Source organism: Lolium rigidum, chromosome 3 (genome assembly GCF_022539505.1).
Source record: "Lolium rigidum isolate FL_2022 chromosome 3, APGP_CSIRO_Lrig_0.1, whole genome shotgun sequence".
NCBI lineage: Eukaryota > Viridiplantae > Streptophyta > Magnoliopsida > Poales > Poaceae > Lolium > Lolium rigidum.
Genome location: NC_061510.1, coordinates 214,229,881 through 214,246,910, shown reverse-complemented (window position 1 = coordinate 214,246,910; position 17,030 = coordinate 214,229,881). Strand labels below are relative to the sequence as shown.

Sequence of the window (17,030 nt, the reverse complement as noted above, 5' to 3'; positions counted from 1 at the left end):
ACCCGGGCTTGCCGGATCTAGGCCATGCCGTTGATATACCCATAAAGTATACCCACAGCAGAGTACTTGTCGGAGACGAGGTTGAACAAGGTATAGAGATACCGATGATCAAACCTCAGACAAGTAAAATATCGCGTGACAAAGGGAATCGGTATCGTATGTAAATGGTTCAATCGATCACTAAGTTATCGTTGAATATGTGGGAGCCATTATGGATCTCCAGATCTCGCTATTGGTTATTGGTCGGAGAAGAGTCTCAGCCATGTCTGCATAGTTCACGAACCGTTGGGTGACACACTTAAGGTTTGATGTCGTTTTAAGTAGATATGTGATACGTCTCCGACGTATCGATAATTTCTTATGTTCCATGCCACATTATTGATGATATCTACATGTTTTATGCATACTTTATGTCATTATTATGCGTTTTCCGGCACTAACCTATTAACGAGATGCCGAAGAGCCAGTTGCTGTTTTCTGCTGTTTTTGGTTTCAGAAATCCTACAAAGGAAATATTCTCGGAATTGGACGAAATCAACGCCCGTGGTCCTATTTTTCCACGAAGCTTCCGGAAGTCCGAAGGGAAACGAAGTGGGGCCACGAGGTGGGGACACGGTGAGGGCGGCGCGGCCCAAGCCCCGGCCGCGCCCGGCCTAGTGTGTGGCCCCACCAGGACTCCACCCGACCTTGCCCTTCCGCCTACTTAAAGTCTCCGTCGCGAAAACCCTACCACGTTCGACGAAACCGCAGAAAACCTTCCGCAGCCGCCGCCATCGCGAAGCCAAGATCCGGGGGACAGGAGTCTCCGTTCCCGCACGCCGCCGGGACGGGGAAGTGCCCCCGAAGGCTTCTCCATCAACACCACCGCCATCTTCATCAACGCTGTTGTCTCCCATGAGGAGGGAGTAGTTCTCCATCGAGGCTCGGGCTCGTACCGGTAGCTATGTGGTTAATCTCTCTCCTATGTGCTTCAATACAACAATCTCATGAGCTGCCTTACATGATTGAGATTCATATGATGATGCTTGTAATCTAGATGTCATTATGCTAGTCAAGTGGGTTTTACTTATGTGATCTCCGGAGACTCCTTGTCCCACGTGTGTAAAGGTGACAGTGTGTGCACCGTGTGGGTCTCTTAGGCTATATTTCACAGAATACTTATTCACTGTTATGAATGGCATAGTGAAGTGCTTATTTATATCTCTTTATGATTGCAATGTGTTTTGTATCACAATTTATCTGTGTGCTACTCTAGTGATGTTATTAAAGTAGTTTATTCCTCCCGCACGGTGTAATGGTGACAAGTGTGTGCATCGTGTAGTACTTGGCGTAGGCTATGATTGTGATCTCTTGTAGATTATGAAGTTAACTATTGCTATGATAGTATTGATGTGATCTACTCCTCCTTTCGTAGTGTGAAGGTGACAAGTGTGCATGCTATGTTAGTACTTGGTTTGGTTATGTTGATCTGTTATGCACTCTAAGGTTATTTAAATATGAACATTGAATATTGTGGAGCTTGTTAACTCTGGCATTGACGGTTCGTGTAATCCTACACAGTTAGTGGTGTTCATCATCCAACAAGTGGGTGTAGAGTCTAGCATCTATTTATTTATTCTGTTATGTGATCAATGTTGAGAGTGTCCACTAGTGAAAGTATGATCCCTAGGCCTTGTTCCTAAATATCGCTATCGCTGCTTGTTTACTGTTTTACTGCATTTATACTGCCTGCAATATTACCACCATCAACCACACGTCAGTCCTGCACGCCAGCAAGCACTTTTCTGGCGCCGTACTACTGCTCATATTCATTCATACCACTTGTATTTCACTATCTCTTCGCCGAACTAGTGCACCTATTAGGTGTGTTGGGGACACAAGAGACTTCTTGCTTTGTGGTTGCAGGGTTGCATGAGAGTGATATCTTTGACCTCTTCCTCCCTGAGTTCGATAAACCTTGGGTGATCCACTTAAGGGAAACTTGCCGCCGTTCTACAAACCTCTCGCTCTTGGAGGCCCAACACTCGTCTACAAGAATAGAAGCACCCGTAGACATCAAGCTATTTTCCGGCGCCGTTGCCGGGAGGAAAGGTAAAAGGCACTCATACTCCGGTCCCGGTAACTAAGTACTTTTCTCGTTGCCGTTGTGTGTGTGCTCGAAGCTATTTCCTTTAGATCCCGCAATTGCATCTTTTTGTTTCTTGTTTACACTAGTTAGGCATAATGGACAACAATGAGCTTCTTATTCTATTTCCTGATTTAAGACATGGATGGTTTGATGCGAAAATTAAAAAACCTATGGAACATATTAGTATGAACGCTTTGAACACCATTGTTGCTAATGATATGGAAAATTCTAAGCTTGGGGAAGCTAGCTTTGATGAGCATGATATTTTTAGTCCCCCAAGCATTGAGGAGAAAATTTACTTTGATGATACTTTGCCTCCTATTTATGATGATTATAATGATATTGGTCTTTTAGTACCGCCTGTTATGGAGGATAAATTTGATTATGATTACAATATGCCTCCTATATTTGATGATGAGAATAATAATGATAGCTACTTTGTTGAATTTGCTCCCACTACAACTAATAAAATTGATTATGCTTATGTGGAGAGTAATAATTTTATGCATGAGACTCATGATAAGAATGATTTATGTGATAGTTATATTGTTGAGTTTGCTCATGTTGCTACTGAAAATTATTATGAGAGAGGAAAATATGGTTGTAGAAATTTTCATGTTACTAAAACACCTCTCTATATGCTGAAAGTTTTGAAGTTACACTGGTTTTATCTTCCTATGCTTGTTACTTTGCTCTTCATGAACTTGTTTATTTACAAGATTCCTATGCATAGGAAGCATGTTAGACTTAAATGTGTTTTGAATTTGCTTCTTGATGCTCTCTTTTGCTTCAACTCTTATTTCTTGCGCGAGTACATCATTAAAACTGCTAAGTCCATCTTAATGGCTATAAAGAAAGAACTTCTTGGGAGATAACCCATGTGTTTATTTTGCTACAGTACCTTTGTTTTATATTTGTGTCTTGGAAGTTGTTACTACTGTAGCAACCTCTCCTTATCTTAGTTTTGTTGCATTGTTGTGCCAAGTAAAGTCTTTGATAGCAAGGTTCATACTAGATTTGGATTACTGTGCAGAAACAGATTTCTTGCTGTCACGAATCTGGGCCTAATTCTCTCGTAGGTAACTGAGAAAATTATGCCAATTTACGTGAGTGATCCTCAGATATGTACGCAACTTTCATTCAATTTGAGCATTTTCATCTGAGCAAGTCTGGTGCCACTTTAAAATTCGTCTTTACGGACTGTTCTGTTTTGATAGATTCTGCCTTTTATTTCGCATTGCCTCTTTTGCTGTGTTGGATGGATTTCTTTGTTCCATTGACTTCCAGTAGCTTTGGGAAATGTCCAGAAGTGTTAAGAATGAGTGTGTTACCTCTGAACATGTGAATTTTTGATTATGCACTAACCCTCTAATGAGTTTGTTTCGAGTTTGGTGTGGAGGAAGTTTTCAAGGGTCAAGAGAGGAGGATGATATACTATGATCAAGAAGAGTGAAGAGTCTAAGCTTGGGGATGCCCCCATGGTTCATCCCTGCATATTTTAAGAAGACTCAAGCGTCTAAGCTTGGGGATGCCCAAGGCATCCCCTTCTTCATCGACAACTTATCAGGTTTCTTCTCTTGAAACTATATTTTTATTCGGTCACATCTTATGTACTTTACTTGGAGCGTCCGTTTGTTTGTTTTTGTTTATGTTTGAATAAGTTCATCCTTGTGTGGGAGAGAGACACGCTCCGCTGGTTCGTATGAACACATGTGTTCTTAGCTTTTAATGTTCATGGCGAAGGTTGAAACTCGCTTCGTTAATTGTTATATGGTTGGAAACGGGAAATGCTACATGTAGTAATTGATAAAATGTCTTGGATAATTTGATACTTGGCAATTGTTGTGCTCATGTTTACGCTCTTGCATCATATACATTGCACCCATTAATGAAGAAATACATAGAGCTTGCTAAAATTTGGTTTGCATATTTGGTCTCTCTAAAGTCTAGATAATTTCTAGTATTGAGTTTTGAACAACAAGGAAGACGGTGTAGAGTCTTATAATGTTTACAATATGTCTTTTATGTGAGTTTTGCTGCACCGGTTCATCCTTGTGTTTGTTTCAAATAACCTTGCTAGCCTAAACCTTGTATCGAGAGGGAATACTTCTCATGCATCCAAAATCCTTGAGCCAACCACTATGCCATTTGTGTCCACCATACCTACCTACTACATGGTATTTCTCCGCCATTCCAAAGTAAATTGCTTGAGTGCTACCTTTAAATTTCCATCATTCGCCTTTGCAATATATAGCTCATGGGACAAAATAGCCTTAAAAACTATTGTGGTATTGAATATGTACTTATGCACTTTATCTCTTATTAAGTTGCTTGTTGTGCGATAACCATGTTCCTGGGGACGCCATCAACTCTTTGTTGAATATCATGTGAGTTGCTATGCATGTTCGTCTTGTCTGAAGTAAGGGCGGTTTTCACAATCAAATGGTTTGAGTATGCATACTGTTAGAGAAGAACATTGGGACGCTAACTAAAGCCACGAATCATGGTGGAAGTTTCAGTTTGGACATAAAACCTCAATCTCTTATGAGAATATTAACTGTTGTTGAATGCTTAAGCATTAAAAGAGGAGTCCATTATCTCGTTGTCTATGTTGTCCCGGTATGGGTGTCTAAGTTGAAGAATGATCAAAAGCGAGAAATCCAATGCGAACTTTCTCCTTAGACCCTTGTACAGGCGGCATAGAGGTACCCCTTTGTGACACTTGGTTGAAACATATGTTATGCAATGATAATCCGTGTTAACCCAAGCTAATTAGGAAAAGGTGCGGGCACTATTAGTACACTATGCATGAGGCTTGCAACTTGTAAGATATAATTTACATGATACATATGCTTTATTACTACCGTTGACAAAATTGTTTCATGTTTTAAAAACCAAAGCTCTAGCACAAATATAGCAATCGATGCTTTCCTCTTTGAAGGACCTTTCTTTTACTTTTATGTTGAGTCAGTTCACCTATCTCTTTCCACCTCAAGAAGCAAACACTTGTGTGAACTGTGCATTGATTCCTACGTACTTGCATATTGCATTTGTTATATTACTCTATGTTGAAAATTATCCATGAGATATACATGTTATAAGTTGAAAGCAACCGCTGAAACTTAATCTTCCTTTGTGTTGCTTCAATACCTTTACTTTGATTTATTGCTTTATGAGTTAACTCTTATGCAAGACTTATTGATGCTTGTCTTGAAGTACTATTCATGAAAAGTCTTTGATTTATGATCCATTTGTTTACTCATGTCATTACCATTGTTTTGATCGCTGCATTCATTACATATGCTTACAATAGTATGATCAAGGTTATGATGGCATGTCACTCCAGAAATTATCTTTGTTATCGTTTACCTGCTCGGGACGAGCAGGAACTAAGCTTGGGGATGCTGATACGTCTCCGACATATCGATAATTTCTTATGTTCCATGCCACATTATTGATGATATCTACATGTTTTATGCATACTTTATGTCATTATTATGCGTTTTACGGCACTAACCTATTAACGAGATGCCGAAGAGCCAGTTGCTGTTTTCTGCTGTTTTTGGTTTCAGAAATCCTAGTAAGGAAATATTCTCGGAATCGGACGAAATCAACGCCCAGGGTCCTATTTTTCCACGAAGCTTCCAGAAGTCCGAAGGGGAAACAAAGTGGGGCCACGAGGTGGGGACACGCGAGGGCGGCGCGGCCCAAGCCCCGGCCGCGCCGGCCTAGTGTGTGGCCCCACCAGGACTCCACCGACCTTGCCCTTCCGCCTACTTAAAGTCTCCGTCGCGAAAACCCTACCACGTTCGACGAAACCAGAGAAAACCTTCCGGAGCCGCCGCCATCGCGAAGCCAAGATCCGGGGGACAGGAGTCTCCGTTCCGGCACGCCGCCGGACGGGAAGTGCCCCCGGAAGGCTTCTCTATCAACACCACCGCCATCTTCATCAACGCTGCTGTCTCCCATGAGGAGGGAGTAGTTCTCCATCGAGGCTCGGGCTGTACCGGTAGCTATGTGGTTAATCTCTCTCCTATGTGCTTCAATACAATAATCTCATGAGCTGCCTTACATGATTGAGATTCATATGATGATGCTTGTAATCTAGATGTCATTATGCTAGTCAAGTTGGTTTTACTTATGTGATCTCCGGAGACTCCTTGTCCCACGTGTGTAAAGGTGACAGTGTGTGCACCGTGTAGGTCTCTTAGGCTATATTTCACATAATACTTATTCGCTGTTATGAATGGCATAGTGAAGTGCTTATTTATATCTCTTTATGATTGCAATGTGTTTTGTATCACAATTTATCTGTGTGCTACTCTAGTGATGTTATTAAAGTAGTTTATTCCTCCTGCACGGTGTAATGGTGACAAGTGTGTGCATCGTGTAGTACTTGGCGTAGGCTATGATTGTGATCTCTTGTAGATTATGAAGTTAACTATTGCTATGATAGTATTGATGTGATCTATTCCTTTTTTCGTAGTGTGAAGGTGACAGTGTGCATGCTATGTTAGTACTTGGTTTGGTTATGTTGATCTGTTATGCACTCTAAGGTTATTTAAATATGAACATTGAATATTGTGGAGCTTGTTAACTCCGGCATTGAGGGTTCGTGTAATCCTACACAGTTAGTGGTGTTCATCATCCAACAAGTGGGTGTAGAGTCTAGCATCTATTTGTTTATTCTGTTATGTGATCAATGTTGAGAGTGTCCACTAGTGAAAGTATGATCCCTAGGCCTTGTTCCTAAATACTACTATCGCTGCTTGTTTACTGTTTTACTGCATTTATACTGCCTGCAATATTACCACCATCAACCACACGTCAGTCCTGCACGCCAGCAAGCACTTTTCTGGCGCCGTACTACTGCTCATATTCATTCATACCACTTGTATTTCACTATCTCTTCGCCGAACTAGTGCACCTATTAGGTGTGTTGGGGACACAAGAGACTTCTTGCTTTGTGGTTGCAGGATTGCATGAGAGGGATATCTTTGACCTCTTCCTCCCTGAGTTCGATAAACCTTGGGTGATCCACTTAAGGGAAACTTGCTACTGTTCTACAAACCTCTGCTCTTGGAGGCCCAACACTGTCTACAAGAATAGAAGCACCCGTAGACATCAATATGGAATATGGAATGGAGTTCGAAGTTTTGTTCGGAGTCTCGGATGGGATCCAGGACATCACGAGGAGGTCCGGAATGGTCCGGAGAATAAGATTCATATATAGGAAGTCATTTTCTAAGTTTGAAAATGATCCGGTGTATTTATGGAAGGTTCTAGAAGGTTCTAAAAAAGTCCGGAAGAAATCACCATGGAAGGCCACCTAGCTTGGCCGGCCAGCCAAAGGGAGGAGGAGTCCCAGGTGGACTCCACCAAAGGTGGCCGGCCAACCCACCAAAGGGAAAGGGGGAGTCCCACATTGAGTAGGATTCACCCACAAGGAAGGTTTTTGAGTTGGACTCTTACCCGTTCTTTGGGCAACCCTAGATGTGTTCCACCTATATAATGAGGGGCAAGGGGAGGGGGCCGGCCACCACAACACCACCTTGGCCGCACCCCATAGAGGCACCAAGGTCGGCGCCCCCCTCTCCCCAAACCCTAGCCGCCCTCCTCCACATACCTCTCCCGCAAACGCTTAGGCGAAGCCCTGCCGGAGATCTCCACCACCACCGCCACCACGCTGTCGTGCTGTTGGGATTCCGAGGAGGATCTACTACTTCCGCTGCCCGCTGGAACGGGGAGAAGGACGTCGTCATCAACACCGAACGTGTGACGGAGTACGGAGGTGCTGCCTGACTGTGGCACCGTCAAGATCTTCTATGCGTTTTTGAAAGCGACGTGATCATCTTCTGCAACAACGAGATCTAATCTCGTAGGCTTTGGAAATCTTTGAGGGTTAGTCTCATGATCTTCTCGTTGCTCCCATCTTCTAGATTGCATCTTGGCTTGGTTTTCGTTCTTGCGGTAGAATTTTTTTGTTTTGTATGCTACGAATCCCATCACACCCTACCATTTCTCCTACTTCAACAACCCTAACATCCAACCAAATCCAAATCCACCCTCAAATCAACCTAGAGTTTCACATCTAGGGTTTCACATGTAGATTCAACCAAATACACAAAATCAATGGATGAAAAGTAGGGGAACGGAGGAGATTACCTCAAGGAACGGGTTGGGAACGATCTCCACGGGCAGATCTGACGAAATCCAAGATATTTGAGTAGGGATTTGGGGGGGGGGGAGAGAGAGAGTCGGCCGCCTTGTTCTTGAGGGAGGAAGAAACAGAGAAGAGAATGGCTGGGTCGGGCTGGGCGGGATCGCGTGGCCACACATAAGTGGATGTGTGGCGCCCTTGGCATCGGTGCCACATTTTCAATGTGTGGCGCCGATGGGAGCGGCGCCACACATCCTGCCACGTCAGACTCGAGCACACATCAGCGTCGACCGCGCCACGTCGGATGGGCGAGTGGCACCGCGGGCACGGGCGCCACATAGGCCGGTCTGGCGCCGGTGGGGGGGGGGAGCGCCACACAAAAGGGTTAGATGGGTGAAATAGTTTCGCCGGAGGGTCAGTCTGTGCAATAAAATGGTTGGGATGTTAGACCATCTCCAGCCGTTGGAGCTCCTCAGGACGAAATCCGGCGATATTTAGCGTCGGATTGGATAAAAGTTTAGTATGGGGAGACCCATTTTTCCAGCGGTGAGCCCAAGGTGGATGAAAGTTTTTGACAAAATACGGCGAATTCGGACAGAAGTAGGCGAAACTCGTGCAAACATAAGCGAAATTTAGTGATATATAGCTGAATTCGTACATATATTTGAATTTGGCAACATGGAAACATTAACTTAAACTAACAGCGGCCTCCTACATGCCAAAATGGCTGTAGAAGGCCGTGTAGTCCGTGCCGTCGTCGTCGTTGCTCGAGCTGGCGGCGTCCTGGGGCGGCGCCGCCTTGTACCAGCGGCTCGAACCCTGGCCAGGGTCGCCGGCGCGTGGCGGCGTCGGCCGGTACATGTCGTCGTCGCTACTCTCCACGAGCTTGATCAGCTCGACGGGCATGGGCGCGGTGTTCGTTGCCATGGACGGTCCGGCGGCGCGGACGGCGCGTTGCCGCGCGGCAGCCATGTCCAGCAGCCGACGCTGCTGCTCCGCCTCCTGGCGCTCCCAGTCCCGCCTGGACCACTCGAGGGCGGCGTCGATGGGGAGGGTGTTGTCGGCGGGCACCAGGTCGTTCAGCGACCTGGCGATCGCCTCCTCCATCGCGGCGTCCTCCGCGCGCTTGGCCTCCTCCTCGGCGAGCTGGTTGGCGGCGGCCTCCTTCTTCGACGTCTTCCTCTTCCGCCCGCGCGATGGAGAGGAGGGCTGGTCGCGGATGACGAGGGTGCCGCTCCTGCGCCCGGAGACACCGGCTCCTTACTAAAGAAGACCGGTGTCGACGGAGACGCCGACTCCTTCTTGATGAAGCCCGGGTGCGCCGATCCGCCGGACCTGGACGCGGACCTCGACCCAGACGAGGAGGAGGACGGCGTCATCCTCCTCGGCGTCCAGGAACTGCCGTGTCGGCGCGACACGGTAGCCGCCACCGGCGGCGGCATCCCCAGGACTGGGGAGTTCCCACCCTCGATGTGCGCGAGCACATTCTCGAGGGTGCGGCCAGGCGCGCTCCACCAGCGGCGGCGGCCGACGGCGTTGTTCCTAGCGGGAGGGGGAGGAGGCCCGTCGTAGGTGGCAAGTTCACACTCGTACCTGCGCCGGAAGAAGGCGGTCCACGTCTCGTAGTTGTCGAGGAAGAAGCGCGGCTCCACGCGCTGCTCGTCACTGAGAGTGACGAGCACCACGTCGATCTCCGCCTCCAGGGCAGCGCGACCCATCGGCGGTGGCGAGATCGGGACGCCGCCCACGCTGAGTCGCCATCCTCCCGGCGCGCGGAAGTCCGGCAGCGCCGTGTAGCCCGCCATGTGGAGAAGCCGGCCCTCCCATTGGTAGAGAGAGCGGCGGCCGAAGCCATTGTTGGCCGCACCGTCGTTCGCCATTCTTTGATCGCCGCTAGCTCGCTCGAGATTGGAAGAGATTGGGAAAGATTGAGCACAGTGAGAGCGTTGTGAATGCGGCCAGACGCGGTAGTTCGGCGATAAATAGAGGTCGACGCGCGTGAAACCGAGGCGACGATATTAACTCGCCGCGTGGAAACGACGTGTCCGGCGAAGACTGACTGGCGGCAGGCTTTTTCAGCGCGCGGAAGACAATGCGATGAGGACGACGATCGATCTCTCTCGCCGACAAGTTGGGGCCACCAGCCGCGCGGAAAACTTTCTCGGTGTTTTCCGCGCTTTCGTTTCGTCCGGAGTCCCCGAGCGCTTCCCAGGGTGCGGGATGGTCTGGGCTCCCCGGACGGATGAAAAGCCTAATCCATCCGAACGAAATCAAGGAACCGGGGACACAACTGGACCGTTTTCGTCCATACGGATTAAAAAAAGGCATCTTACACGGCTGGGGCTTATTCGTGTGTGTCGATCTGCATGCTATTCGTGTACGTCTCGGTCTCTTGTAGGTATGTCGATCTGCATGCTACTTGTGTACGTCTCGGTCTCTTGTAGGTACGTATATGTCCTTCTTGAACCTTTAAATATACATCACAATCCCTTAGATTGATCTACCGATCAAGCACGGCGAGCGTTTCGAAGAGAGATCGATCAATCGACCTTCCACACATCTGATCTACCTGCGACGTACTTCCCCCACCTATAATTCCCGTGGTGATGAGGATCATGGCGGCAGCGCTGCTGCTGCTGGTGTCCCTACACTAGTAGGAAAACTCTTATAGGCAGAGCTTAGTTCTGTGGCACACCACTGAAAATGCGCCACAGAATGTTATTTTATGGCGCACCACGCTGGGTGCGCCACAGAAATAGCTTAATTTTGTGGCGAACTGCTGAACGTTGCGCCACAGAAATTGTATAGGGCCCACATCCTGCCACCACCAATTATTAGTGTAGGTATTTCTGTGGCGCACATGTCATGCTGCGCCACAGAAAGAAATAACTCTTTCTGTGGCGCACGTGCTTCTGTGCGCCACAAAAGTAATTGATTATGTGGCGCACTTGCTCTGGTGCGCCACAGAATTAAGGTAACTTATATCATCTCGCCCGTGCCCTCCCCCGCATGTTCACCTCTCCCCTCTCCCCTCTCCACTCTCCTCCGATCCGCCGCGCGCCACCATGGTCGTCGCCATCGCCGTCGCCGCCGCCTTCCTCCGCGAGGGCCGGATGCCGCCACGGTCCTCCCATCCCCGCCACCTGCAGCACAAGCTGCCGCTACGGCGAGGAGGGGCCGCCGCGAGGAGGGGCCGCCGTCGCGTGAAGGTGGAGGAGCCGCCGCGTCCTCCTCCTCCTCCACCGCTGCCGTCGTCGTCAACCTCCTCCTCCACCCCCGTCGTCGGTGAACTCTCTCCCTCCCCTCCCTCTTCCTCTCCCGCGCGAGCACAAAGTGCTCGACGAAATGCTCGTGCTTCTAGGTTGTGCCGATGATGCTCTGGATGCATTGTTGTTGCTCTGGATGCATTGATGTTGTTGCTCTCGGATGCATTGCTCGCTAGTTTCTTTGATTCGGTGATGCTGCTCATGTGCGTATCTGAATAAATTACTTTGTTGCCTGCATATGGATAGTTTCATTTGGAGTGACATGCTATATTGGCTCTATATATATCTGCTCCAAAGGTTCCATTTGGAGCCTGGATTGCTAGTGGTTAGTATATTGTTATGCTGCTAATAAAAAGGTGCTAGTGGTTAGTATATTGTTGCCTGCATATGGATAGTGTTGTTTGTGGAGGTTTACTGCCACTTGTTATTGATGAACCATGTGATGGTAATGATTCAATTTAATTCAATGATGTTAATTTGATTTCCATCCTTTGTTGGAAATAAATCCATGTCTGAACCTGTACAAGGTAATGAAGACTTGCTCACTTGGTATTGCTTGCCAGCTTGGACATTTGGTTGGTTTTGATGCTACTCGGTTCATTTAAATGCATGAAATGCTACTATGGTATGCTACTTGTGGTATCCTTGTGAAGAAAATGATGGATTCTTGTGAGCTTATGGTATGCTACTATGCTACCGTGGTATCCTTGTGAAGATTTACTTGATGGATTCTTGTGAGCTTATGGTATGCTACTATGCTTATAATGCTCCGATTAGTGGGGATGCTTACTGGATCATGTGCATATAGTTCATATAGTTCCCTAAAAAGAAAGAATGCTCCCTGGCCAGATGCTTGATGTCTTGGCTCAGCCAATGATGCAAAGGCTGAGGCAAAAACTTGGATAAGAACAGATACTAAAATGTGTTATTTAAATGGAATGCTTATGATGGTATACTAAAATAGAGATATTTACATTAGGGAATCATGTAAATGAATTCCACTGTGGTATCCTTTTCTTGTTGGCTTTGATGAAAATAGAGATATCCACAGTAGGGGATCATGTAAATGAATGCCACTGTGGTATCCTTTGAAGAAAAAGGACTATTTCGATGGTTTTAAAAGGCTAGGTGGTGCTAGGTGATTAAGTTGGCTACCAAGACTTGTCTCATCTCGGTTAGGCTGGGATATGCTATGTGTTGTTGCTTGTTTAGGCATATCTACCACATACTTGGATTTCTTGGTTCTTGATTGGCCTCTCTTTTGCCGACATCACTTGGTCTATACCAAGTGATGAATAATCCCTTTGGAGCATCTGCTCCATGCATGCTATGTGTGTTTGAGCATCTTGACTTATGTCACCATGGTTGCTCGGTTTGGTGGTGTTTTTGTACTTGTCGATGATTAGATGGTTGGTTGATCACTCGTACACTCCGGGGTGTCGCTAGTGAGCCTGGTGTGATGGCACAAATATCAATCTCTTGTGCATCCTACCTGGCCTCACTAACGCCATCCCGGGATGTTCATATTTGTTTCGACCAACAAAGTATGAGGCATTCCATTTAGTTCATACTAGCTACTTCTTAATTGCATTGGCCTTTCTTCCATTCTAGTGCCGATGATTAAATTGTTTGGTCACTTGTACACTCTGGGGTGGGGCCACTGAGCCTGGTGCGATGGCACAAATATCAATCTCTTGTGCATCCTACCTGGCCTCGCTGACCCCATCCCTGAATGTTAATATTTCTTTCGACCAACAAAGTATGAGGCATATGATATCTAGTTGAGATACCACTTGGCTCTTTCTTCCATTTTAGTGCCGATGATTAGAATGTTTGGTCACCTATACGCCGCAATATACTTTGTAGACGGGCCCCCTTTCCCCGGCCACCGTTCGTTGAACGAGTCCTTGACGAGACAACAACGCCGACATGTCTCTTCGTCGCAGAACCACGCCAGTCCCAGCCGTCTCCCTTGTGGCCGTGTCTAATGGGCTCTGCGCTTTTCTCCATGGCCGGACCACGATTGGACTCACCGGGAAATCGCGATAATCGCCATCACCACTATCGTCAGAGTCCACAGGTGTAGAGTACTTTGCAGCAGATGCCGCTTTTCTTCTCTCGCCGTCCAGTGAACGAGTTCTTGATGCAAAGACCGTGCCGGCCTCTGGGCAGGCCGGCACGGTCTTTGCATCAAAGACTCGTTCACTGCACGGCGAGGGAAGAAAAGTGGCATCTGCACGCAACTGCTATGCTCCTGTGGAGTCCGGCGATAGTGTTGATGGCGATTATCATTATTCCCCGGTGAGTCCAATCGTGGTCCGGCCATGCAGAAGAGCGCAGGAGACGCGGCCACAAGGGAGGCGGCTGGGACTGCCGTGGTTCTGCGCCGGAGAGGCAGATCAGCTTTGTTGTGTCGTTAAGGACCCGTTCACGGAACGACGGCCGGGGAAAGGGGGCCCTTCTGCAAAGTATACTGCGGTGTATACTGCAACTATGGTTTCTGACCATAGTATTTGTGTTGACCAATAATGTATGAGGCACTTATTCCATTTTGTCATTCCATTTGCTTTGAGATTTTCAAAATGCCGATGATTAAAATGTTTGGTCCCCGTACACTCTGGGGTGGCGTAAGTGAGCCTGGTAAGATAGCACAAATATCAATCTCTTGTGCATCGGACTTGGTCTCACTTACGCCATCCCTAAATGTTAATATTTGTGTTGACCAACAATGTATGAGGCATTTATTCCATTTCTCTTGTGCATCGGACTTGTTGGTCTCACTTTCTTCCATTTTCATCATAGTACGAACTGGATATGAAAACCCCGATGCAAGCGAGCCTGGTGGGTAGAGATGAGGGAGCAAAGGAGGAACCGGATGAAGACTACTTTGTATCTCGAAATTGTGAAATTTGTATGAATTAAGAGTTGTATGCAAAACATTTGACACTTAATTGCCACTATATATGTATCTCGATCGGGCTCTAAGTAATGTGATGATGATGTCTATGTTATATCTGTGCAATGTACATGATATTTATATTATATCTGAATATTGCGGTATATAACCTGTATCTCTGTATATTGCTGTGTATAAACTGTATGTGTATAGCAGGCAGCACAAAATCGAGTATAATACAAGCAATTTCTGTGACGCACTGAAAACCAATTCTGTGGCGCACGCTTTTCTGTGGCGCACCTAGGAACACGTGCGCCACAGAAACCTTAATTCTGTGGCGCATGGGAAGGTGCGCCACAGAAACCTTATTTTTGTGGCGACGTTTCTGTGGCGCACCTCCCATGCGCCACAGAATCCATTTTTGGTGCGCCACTGATGAGGCTTTTCCTACTAGTGCTGGCGGCGGCGGCAGACACGAGCAACACGTCGGACAACACGCAAAAGGAGAGGAGCGAGGAGGAGATGCGGCGGATCTTTATGGAGTGGAAGGCCGAGCACGGCAAGAGCTATAGCTCGGCCGCCGAGGAGGAGCACGGGTACGACATGTTCAAGCACCGCCTCCGCGACATCGACCAGCAGTGGCACGACGATGGCTACTCCGCCTGGTCCTGGGATAGGGAGAGGAGCGAGGAAGAGACCAGGCGAATCTTCATCGAGTGGAAGGCCTGCAACGGCAAGATCTACAACTCTATCGCCCACGAGGAGCATCGGTACGCCATTTTTTAGGACGCCCTCCGTAACGTCGACCGACATAACGCAGGCTACGCCATAGGGGTTCATAGTAGCACCCAAGGTATCAACATGTTCAGCGACCACACCATGGAGGAGTACAGCGCCGTTTGTTGCGGGTACGTACCGGAGGGCTACCAGCGATCTCCGGCTGAAGTAAGATGGTTGGCCGAGGTCCAGGAGCGGTTGCGGCTTGTATATGCCCGTACTTAAGTATATTCGCTGGTAGCCAGAAGAAATTTACAGTAGATTGGTTTTCTATTAGTTATCTGCAGTGTTTTACTATCTATATGCGAGAAGCCTCCCTGGCACTCGACCGCGCCCGCGGTCGATTGTTCCGCGCGACTCACCGGTGCAGCTGTCTCCCGCTAATCCCTTCCAGCTAACCACATTTTCTTCCTTTTGTCATGACATGAGTTGCATGCTGGCAAGTGCGCTGTACCCGGACGTGCGGGCTGATCATGCATGCACGGTTATTTCTTTTCTTCACGCGATGTTGGGATGGACCAACCCATGAAGTCTTACATCCTTTCTTACGATTAGTTGTACGAGCAAATTGCATTGATGAGCAGCTATTAGTCCATTCCCCATAATCCTGACTTTTCCATTTCCCTTTAATCAATTCCCTTTTAGTTCTTATAAGTCATGTTTCTTTGAACCAACTATTATAATTCCCTTTTTCGGGCTAGTGGTTTTTAGGGGGGAAATAACGGGTGGGAATTCACTTGCAACTCAAATGAACTACCACTTGCTACTCAAATTAAGTACTGTTTTTAAGTTGTAAGCTAACAAAAGTTGCTAAAATATTCTAATTTAAATTTACTTTTTAGGCTTGCTAGGTATTTAAATTTACCGTTGATAAATAACGGGGCACCGGGTTGATAAACTTGTAAACAAAAAAAAAGTCGCTAAAATATTCTAATTGAAATTAACTTTTTAGGGTTTATAGTTATTTATATTTACCATTGATAAATAACGGGTCACTGAGTTGATAGCTTGAAAACTAAAAAAGATTCGCTAAAATATTTTTCCAAATAAAATACTTTTAGGGTTGGTAGTTACTTATTTTTAATGTTCATAAATAATAGGGCACCGGGTTGATAGCTTCTAAACTAAAAAAAATCGCTAAAGTAAACCAATAAAATAATTTTTAGGGTTGATATTTATTTATATTTACCGTTGATAAATAACTAGACATCGGGTTGATAGTTATTTATTTTTATTGTTGATAGATAACGGGGCACCGGATTGATAACTTTCCCTCAATAGCCTGCACCAGGTTAATAATTTTATACATTCACAGTTGATCACTTAAGTACGGAGGGGTTGATTATTCAAACAGAGAGGGTTGATAACTTTTAGCCCGAAAAAAAGTTTCTCGAAACATATCAACATGGGTGCTAGTTTTGAAGATCTCGTCGAGACAGATTTAATGGTGAAAGCGAATCTTAATTTGGAGTTGTCGTTTGAAAGTTAAAATGTTTTGAATTTTCAATTTTGAAAAAGATTCCGCTGACATCAGCAGATTTGTCTATTTGTGCATGCAGAACTTTCCCTCAATAGCCTGCACCAGATTGATAATTTTATACATTTACCGTTGATCACTCAACTACGGAGGGGTTGATTATTCAAATAACGAGGGGTTGATAACTTTTAGCCAGAAAAAAAGTTTGTCGAAACATATTAACATGGGTGCTAGTTTTGAAGATCTCGTCGAGACGGATTTATTGGTGAAAGCGGATCTTAATTTGGAGTTGCCGTTTGAAAGTTAAAACATTTTGAATTTTCAAA

The 17,030-nt window shown here is 46.3% G+C and overlaps 1 pseudogene; it reads left to right on the top strand.

Annotated features, from left to right (window-relative positions):
* The first annotated feature begins 9,593 nt into the window (after window positions 1-9,593).
* Window positions 9,594-15,452, top strand: LOC124696040 (annotated as a pseudogene).
* The last annotated feature ends 1,578 nt before the right edge of the window (window positions 15,453-17,030 follow it).